General features: G+C 36.6%; 1 protein-coding gene across 1 annotated transcript in view; it reads left to right on the top strand.

The window, feature by feature from the left end:
• LOC106882104 (methionine synthase reductase) overlaps window positions 1-8,247 on the top strand; it is a 30,757-nt gene that overhangs the window by 1,799 nt on the left and 20,711 nt on the right. The gene's annotated exons all lie outside the window — the stretch shown is intronic.

Below are 8,247 nucleotides of genomic sequence, written 5' to 3'. Positions count from 1 at the left end.
CGTCAATTTTCTAATGTTTTTGTTCCATGTTTATCATGTAAGGTAAGGTCGCACCTCCTTATATGCTAACTTGATGTTAACTATTTGTTGATCACAAAAGTGATCTACAAATAGTTGACTAAACTGGTTGAAATATATTCTTTACGCTTATATATCTGCTATGTCATATATATATATATATATATATATATATATATATATATATGTTACGGCTTGTTGAAGCATGACGCTAACCAATCCTTCGGTCTTAAATACCGACGTATTTATATATCAAGTAAATCAGCTCTGAGTAAATTGTATTCGAACTGAAAACAACTGTGTGCGATACTAGCTAGATGTAGTGATTTATGTATACCATATATTTAAGACTTATCACATCTATAGTGTCAACGAGAGAGTCTCTGCCAGAGCCTTCTTTAAACGTGGACACTGAACAGTTGCCCGGAGACCCAGTTCTAATCTATGTATGTTGTGGCTTACCGTCAGTAGATAATAAATACTATAGGGGTCTATAATGATACTAAGGTGGCCCTGGTCTCTGTGTGTTCATCCGTTCTACCTGTTAGAAATAACAACCAAATTTTCCTAATATTATACACTGCCTTAGAAAAGAGAGGACACATTGAAGAATGTAGTCTTGAGTGGAATTCTTTTAATCATAAGTTTGGTCAATCAGAGTTTGCTTAGAGCTAAACAAGACAGAACCATGTAGTGCTTCATATTTGGCGAGTGACGAAACCATTTCTGAAGAAATGGTGAGTTTATAGTTATTTAGATCAAACTTGCTTATTTACAGGCACTTATTTTCAGTGCCGGAGAAATTTGAACTCAGCCCTCTGTGGCACCAACTTCTATAACTTCAATTCCTACGAGCAACTGCTGCAACCTCTAGATTTTTTGTTCTCAACCAGGGTCTATATCAGATTGGAGTGGGGTGTCGACGCAACAAAATAGTAAATCCACTATAGTATTTTAAGGACCCCTGAAAAAAATTTGCTTTAGATGTATGTGTTGGTATGTAGTGCAAGAAACAGCTAGGTTTCTTTCTCTAACATTTTAAATAGTTCAACCTACATGAGTGAATGTGTGAAAAAAAAAAAAGGAATTTTGAAAGAAGTTTCTGCAAAATTAGTTTTTAAACATCGAATGGCAATGGGGGCCCACCGGAATAAAATATTAATCAAAGGAGTCCATAGATAAAAAAAAATGTTTGAGAACCCCTGCTCTAGGTGATCTGACTTGCGAAAAATAGCTGCAAACCTCTCTCAAACCACACCTATGAATGACACGTAATAATGTAATCTCAAACAGTGATTTAAAGAAAGGTTGATCACAGCTGGAGCACACTTGTTCATAGGTTACCTGCAGTCAGGGATGATCCAAAGCTAAACAGCAGACATAAAATAATATGCTGATGACATCTGGAGATCTTGTAGATGAAACACTTTCAGCATTATCAAAGGGAGAATTTATGTAAGATCTCAGGATCTTAGCTTGTTCTTTAGCTCAGCACTACAAGCTAACATAATACTTGTCATGTATGTGACTGCACAGAGCATTGTTTGGTACATATTCACAGCTAAATGGACTGGGCTTGTAAGAGTTAAATGTCTAGCAATTAAATCCTATGTAGTATCACTAGCATCTTCATTTATTGATGAGTTTTTATGCATGTATTTCACTACCTAGCTAGGGATTTCTGTTATTGTATTATGAATGGTTAACCTTTCTGAAACCATCACACTTAAAAAGATGCAAACCATCTACTCTTTAGCTTGTACTTTATTACTCTGTCATTTCAACTGGTGCAACCGAAAGGCAGTAGATTAATAGGAATGATAACCAAGGTTCTAGGTCAGGGGTTGGCAAACTGGGGTAAATTACCCCAAGTAGGGTAAAAAGGAAATTCTTGGGGATAATAAGAACTCATTAGATATAAGTAAAATTACATGAAAAATGTGTTCCATTACAACAGAATTTTTTCTTCTAGCAACACTGAATCTGTCCAATGTAATGAACGTGTAAATAGATTCAATAAACCTTTTGAATTCAAAGAATCTATGATTTTTTTTCCTTTCAAATCTAGCGGGTAACGTCAGCATAAATATATATATTTTGGGGTAACTGGTTAAAGAAGTTCCCCAACCTCTGTTCAAGGACATGAAAGGAAAGGGGATTACATTTGTAAGTGTCAATGTGTAAAACAAATATATATATGATAGTATATACTGGTGTGCTATGAGGAGAAATAAAGTTTCATGATTCAAGTAATACTTTCATTACTATCGTCTTTCATTGGATAAAAAATTACTTTCTTCTAATGACATTAAAAATGAATGTCTCTTTGGTCCAGAAAGCCTCTTGAGAATCAGTATTTAACTAAATTTCCAAATGAAATGAACTGAAGATAAATGTCATCTTGAACTGGACACCATCCTTTCCCAATGTAACATTACCTGACAATTTGAGTACTTAGTCTCATCAGATTGCTGATGGGAAAGCAAGTGCAAATATGTACATATTCCCAAAAGATCACATATTTGCTACTATCCTTTCCATACAAATTTGAGACCTCATGAAATTCGCTTCCAACCACATGGTTCTGGGTTCAGTCCCACTGCATGGCAACTCAGACAAGTGTCTTGTACTATAGCCTCAGGCTAACCAACGCCTTGTGAGTGGATTTGGAAACTGAAAGAAGCCAGTCGTGTGTGTAGATAGATAGATATGTGTGTGTGTGTGTTTGTCCCCTACAAAGGTTGACTTTCTTTCATCATTGTGTGGTCAATAAAACTGTTAAAGGCACTATTATTATACATTATTTTGCTAAGACGACGACCTGGCAGTATCGTTACCACAGGTAAAATGCTTAGCAACATTTCGTCTGTCTTTGCGTTCTGAGTTCAGATTCCACCAAGGTCAACTTTTCCTTTCATTCTTTTGGAATCGATAAAATAAGTACAAGTTGGGCGATGATGTCATGTAATCAACTTACCCCCCTCCTCTGAAATTGCTGGCCTTGTGCCAAAATTTGAAACCATTATTATTCATTTTGTTCATCAAGTAAAAGTACATGTGTATTCACCATTATTTTGTTTATTTTATTCAATTTTAGAAAAAAATGAAGCATGTCTTTGACAATTCCAGAACATATTGAATTTATTTTCCATGTGACTTTTGGCCCACCCTCTGTGTGTGTGTGTGTGTGTGTCCTTGTCTTGACATCACACAACATTGTAAATGAACATTACTATGATACAAACAGTGTCGTTCATTTCCAATCTTCCATGAAAACATGTCTGGCCATGGGAAAATATTACTTAGCTTAGAAACAGGTGGAGTGGGGTGGGGATTTGGCAACAGGAAGGGCATCCAGCCATAGAGACTCTACCTCAACAAATTCTGTCTGATTCATGCCAGCATCAAAATATGGAAGTTAAAACAATATGATGATGATGATAGGTCTCCTTTGTTGGATTGTGGCATCATCATCATCATCATCATCATCATCATTTAATGTTTGCTTTTCATGCTGGCAGCATGTGATAGCTTACCAGATCAATATTAGAATGTGTTTGTCCAACAGACAATACATGGCCAGTGATAATACACACACACCAATGAACCTTTGGACTTCAGACCAGCATTCCAATAACTAATAAAAATTATAGATTAACTTAATTACAAAAAACATGAATTAACTTTTAATATAAGAAGATGGGTGGGGTGCAGTTAGGTCTTTGTAATATCTCTGTCTCTTATTATTTTACTGGCATGGGTTTGAGGGCTAGAAAAGATCCAGCAGGTCCAGAGGACTGTAGCATTCCTTTGTGTCCGTTCTGACATACATAGTTTCAATGGCTTGATGCCCTTCCTAACATCAATCGCTTTACAACATGTACTGGTACTTTTTTGCATCACAGCTGGCACCAATAAGGCTGCTATGTTGCTTGCAAGACTACAAATTCCCAGGTGTGGCGAGGTAACGGCTTTTTTGCTAGGAGACAAGTGGTTAAAGTACGAGATACATGGAAGGAAAGCAGGTTCTGATTGTAGACTTACACGGCTACTCACATTTAGAAGTCTTCGATAAACCTTGATAAAACCGACTCCTTCCCCCTGTCTCTAACCTAATCCCTTTCATCAATGCTATAAGGCTTTGTACCTTGCACTTAATGTAACAAAACCTTGTACAAACGAGAGAACCATTAAACAAAGCACTAAACATCAGAACTTTCCTCCCACATACTCAGAGATTTAATACCTAATTTTTAAAAATCATTATTTGGTAACTTTGATTATTCTTTGTCAATATGACTCCTATCAATAATCAGCCCTATTGATCTGAAGAAAGTGGGTGGGGCAAATAAGAAATCTGTGAAGATCAGTTGAGTTTTCAGTAATGTTTGTTTATCAGCTGTTCATATCAGCTTGAAGCTATTGTTCATATTTTGGGCAGAGATTACTCTGTAGTCACAGCTGTGTGTGTCTGCGTGGGTGTATGTATATTTCTTTTGTTCTTTTCTTTTACTTGTTTCAGTCATTTGATTGTGGCCATGCTGGGGCACCGCCTTGAATTTTTAGTCAAATGAATCAACCTTAGTACTTACATTTTTTTTTATAAGCCTAGGACTTATTCTATCGGTCTCTTTTGCCAAACTGCTAAGTTACAGGGAAATGAATACACCAGCACCAGTTGTCAAGCGGTGGTGGGGGGACAAACACAGACACAGCGACATACACACACACACATATATGACAAGCTTCCACATAGTTTCTGGTTACCAAATTCACTCACAAAGCATCAGTCAACATGGGGCTGTAGTAGAAATTACTTGCCTAAAGTGCCACACTGTGGGACTGAACTCAACCAGGTGCTTGCAAAGCAGGTTTCTTAACCACACAGCCATGTCTGCACCTATATCATCATCATCATTATCATCATATGTCTGTTTTCCATGCTGGCATGGGTTGCATAGTTTGACAGGAGCTGACCAGCTGAAGGGCTGTTCACGCTCCCCGTCTGTTTTTGCATGGTTTCTACAGCTGGATGCTCTTCCGAATGCCAACCACTTTACAGAGTGTACTGGGTGCTTTTACACAGCACCAGCATCGGTGCTTTTTATGTGGGATACTCAGCGGGTGAGCCTGCATGCAAGGGCAACCATGCTTTTACTTAGCTTAACATGTCTTTTCAAGTGCAGCAAACCTCCAGGAGTCTCCGTCCTCTGTCATCCCCATGATGATCATCATCATCGTTTAACGTCCGCTTTCCATGCTAGCATGGGTTGGACGATTTGACTGAGGACTGGTGAACCAGATGGTTACACCAGGCTCCAATCTGATCTGGCAGAGTTTCTACAGCTGGATGCCCTTCCTAACGCCAACCACTTCGAGAGTGTAGTGAGTGCTTTTGATGTTTGTTTATATTCTGAATAAACAGTGTGTACCACAGCTTGGCAGTGCAACATGCAAAGACCAGTAGAATGAAGTACCTTATTTGAAAGCAAGTAAGGTTTGACATCAGGAGGGGCATCTGGCTATAGAATACTGCTTCAAGGAATCTCACCTAACCCATACCATCATGGGAAAAGTGAATATAATAATGATAATAATAATAATAATACTGGTTTCAAATTTTGTCACAAAGCCAAAAGGTTTAGGGGAGGGGCTGAGTTGATTAAATTGACCCCAGTGTTTAACTGGTACATATTTTATCGACTCTGAAAGGATGAAGGGCACAGTCAACCCCAGCAGAATTTGAACTCAGAACATCAGGACAGGTGAAATGTTGCCAAGCATTTTGCCCGGCCTGCTAACGATTCTACCAGCTCGCCACCTTAATGATGATGGTGGTGGTTACATTGGTGATAATGATGATGGTGGTGTTAGTGGTGATGATGATGATTTCCTATTAACACTTTTACTGTAGAAATCAGATTATATCCACTCAAAATTTTATTTCCTTAATTGTAGAAAGCTGTTTTATATACCAATCTGTCTTTTGTTGAGGAATGTCAGGTTTCAAAATATCTTATGTTGAAATATGCCAAATTTATTATGAGGCAATGTGACTTTCAGAAAATACCAATTCTATGTTTTAGTGGATAATTAACATCATTATGGGAAAACCCATAAAATAAAATTACGCAGTTAAAGGGTTAAAACTCACAGTTAATCTTTTAAAAGAAGGCATAACGAAAATTATTATTTTTCCATTAATAAGGTGACAGCTGGCAGAATTGTTAGCATGCCAGACGAAATGCTTAGTCGCATTTTGTCCGCCTTTACGTTCTGAGTTCAAATTCCGCTGAGGTCAACTTTGTGTTTTATCTTTTGGGGTCAAAGTAATAAGTACCGCTCAAGCACTGGGGCCAATGTTATCAACAAGTCCCTTCCCCAAAATCTCAGGCCCCTAGTAGAAAGGATTATTTTCCTATTAGTGATTACAGTAAATCTTTATTGAAATTGTTTTTATATTTAAGAATTATGTATGTAAATAAAATCCTTATTTCAGAATTAATTTTGTATATTTAAATGAAGTGTGCATGCTGACACAAATGACATTTGAAACTGAATCAAAAATTAGTCACCTAGTACTTTAATTTCCTGTGAAATGTCATTTTTGCCTGCTGTCACAATTTACATTCAAAGTTTATATATATATCTTATATACGGATGTCGTCAAAAATGATAGCCATTTTATTAATGAATGAGAAATACTGAATCTGTTCAAAAGAAATTTAATATTAAATTCTTCTCTAAGGTAGCAAGCTAGCAGGACCATTAATACGCCAGGCCAAATACTTAGCAGCATTTTGTCTGTCTTTACATTCTGAGATCTAATTCCACGGAGGTCAGCTGTGCCTTTTATCCTTTGAGAGGAGAATATGTTGAATTAAAATCATAATAAACTGATCTTCCTGTACTTTCTTTTATCCAAAGCCAGGAATTTTTCAAGGACCCCTTGTGTGTGTATGTGTACACACACACACAAACATATTTACAATTGGCTTCCACAAAGTGTCTATCCCAAATTGACTCACACGGCATTGGTTGGTCCAGGGTCATAGTAGAAGACACTGGTCTAAAGTGCTCTATGGTGGGACTGAACCCAAAATCACACGGTTGCAAAGCAAGCTTCTTAACCACATAGCTTAGCCTTCTTAGTTGATTGCTATAGACTTAATCTCTCATCTATTTCAACATTATTACCTGGGGCCCTCAGGTACCTTGAACAATGGTTAAAGGCACCTCTTTCAAGTATTTAGAGGCCTTGAAAAGAAACTGAGACATTGTCCTTCTTCCTCTAACTAAGCCATGAAAAAAAGACGCGTTTATTTACTATGAGAATTGATATCCAACATTTTGTTGATTTTGTTCCTTATCTAAAATCATGCAGTTGGTTTTCTATCAATTGTAATATTTATTTTAAGGTGACTGTTGTTTTCTTTCTGGTTATCATTGATTTTGTTTTCTTTACTTTCATTGCCATTCCAGAGGTCATTTATTGTAATTACACAAGGTTATTTTTGCTGAAAGTTATGGCAGTATCTTCTGTATTTCTAAGCCATTGTTGATATAGGTTTGCCCCGACAGAGCTTGGGGTTGATCTGTTTGAGTAAACTGTTCAAAGTGATGCCAAGGCCTGGCCGCAACTGACTGAAACAAGTAAAAAAACAAAACAACCATATAGACCTTTTTTTATTAGAAACCATGTTTACTTTTATACCTGCGGTGTAGTTTGAACTCACAATATTCTCAAGTACATAAATCCTTTGTACTTTAACGAGTTTTCTCACTATTGTATCATTTAAATTCCCAGTTTTAATGACTCACTTAAAAACTTGCTTCACAACTTTACAAAGTCGTTAAGTGGAAGTCGTCGTTTGTTTATTTTTAATTGCTATTATATCTTTACTGTAAAATAATACGTCATTTCTCACGTTCATAATAACAGTGTTGGCAATTACATTTTCAGCTTTTTTTTTTTTTTTTTGTGAATTCTCGTTTTAGTGAATTCCTGTTTTATTGACCTCTCATTTTATTGGATTTTTCAGTTTTATTTTTGCTCTGAAACTGAAAATCTGGAAACAAAAACATCCATAGTAATAAAAGCAACAACAAAAATAACCATAATATTGATTCCAAATTTTGGAACAAGGCCAACAATTTGTGGGGAGGGAAAAAGTCAATTACATCAACCCCAGTGCTCAAGACATATTTATTTTAGCTCTCCTGCTTACC

The sequence above is a fragment of the Octopus bimaculoides genome, chromosome 17 (genome assembly GCF_001194135.2).
Source record: "Octopus bimaculoides isolate UCB-OBI-ISO-001 chromosome 17, ASM119413v2, whole genome shotgun sequence".
Classification (NCBI taxonomy): Eukaryota; Metazoa; Mollusca; class Cephalopoda; order Octopoda; family Octopodidae; genus Octopus; species Octopus bimaculoides.
This window is presented reverse-complemented; position numbering and strand designations above follow the sequence as displayed.